Source organism: Plecotus auritus (genome assembly GCF_963455305.1).
Source record: "Plecotus auritus genome assembly, chromosome: 5".
NCBI lineage: Eukaryota > Metazoa > Chordata > Mammalia > Chiroptera > Vespertilionidae > Plecotus > Plecotus auritus.
Window position 1 is genome coordinate 118,034,403 of NC_137776.1, and position 1,477 is coordinate 118,035,879.

Sequence of the window (1,477 nt, forward strand, 5' to 3'; positions counted from 1 at the left end):
AAAGGTCACGGCATTAGAAAGGTTGAGAACCACTGCTCTAGCGTAAAGGGTCAGGAAAAGTAGGAAGTGATCATCATTATAACAATGAGTTTAAAGTTCCTCTTTCTACTATATTTTTATGAGGAACATTTTAATAAGTTGAAGTTCAAAACTATGTGACCTTAAATAATACTAATTTTTAAATAGGCTGTCAAGCATCACAGCATCTGAGAAGACAGTTGTAGAAACTGTAACAAACCTAACCTAGTTGGAATTATTTTTGTCAGAAGGAAAAAGAAATAAGAACGGAATCAATTTCCATTTATCCTGTTGTAACAGCACATGTGCGGTCTGTACAAAAGTAGTTTCTATGGGGTTTTTCTTTCCTGTAGAAGATCTACAACCTTTATACTTTATTTTCATGCTTCTAGGGTTTGTTATAGAACTGTAATGTTCCTGCTTTGGTTTCACGAGATTAAATATTAAACAATATCACTAACTAGATATGGAACATTTACTTTCCAAGTAATTGGATTGTGGATGAACCTGCTGCTACTGCTCATTAGTCTGTAACTTCATAAGACTTTAACTCTCTTTTCCTTTCACAACACTGCAATTTGGAGACTTTCCACAGAGCTGAGCAATGCTGAAACTAGTTGGAAGTGGCCTTGAATTGCCTTTGGGATGTAGTATGATGCTCACCAACAAAGGTGTCCTGCCATCAGTGTCAAGTCTTTCAAAATTTCCAACCTAAACATAGATGTCTCCATTAGTAATTTAACAGTAGCTCTCTTTTCCTTTAAAAATTATCTTTAAAGTGATATACCCTGAGTGGCCAGATTATTATGATCTCTGAAAGCATAATAATCTGGCCTGGCCACTCAGTGTGTGTGTGTGTGTGTGTGTGTGTGTGTGTGTGTGTGTGTGTGTGTGTGTGTATTAGAGGCCCAGTGCATGAATTCATGCATTGGTGGGGTCCGGCCAGCCTGACCAGGGGGTGGGGACATGGGCAGTTGGCCAGCCTGCCTGCTGGTTAAACTCCTGGTCAAGGGGACAATTTGTATATTAGCCTTTTAATATATAGGATATACACTGAGTTGCCAGATTATTATGCGTTCAGAGATCATAATAATCTGGCCACTCAGTGTATATTCATTGTAGAAGATGTGGAAAAATGGTAAAAAAAAAAAATAACATCCCCTGTAATTCCTCTACTCAGAGATAATTCGGCTAATTTTTCTTGCTTATAAGTGTATTTTATTTACATATTATAATTTTACAAATATAAAATCAGTTCTGTTTTTCTTTTAACATATTATGAATATTTCCCACCTCTTTAAGATTCTTCACCAGTATACAAGCTGCCTACTCTTTATTCTTATAGCTGCACCATCGTTCATTGCAAGACATTTGGATTGCTTCCAGTGGCTTGCTGCCATAAATAATGTCATGATAACATTTCTATACATAAATCATTGTCCTCATTTATGATGATTTC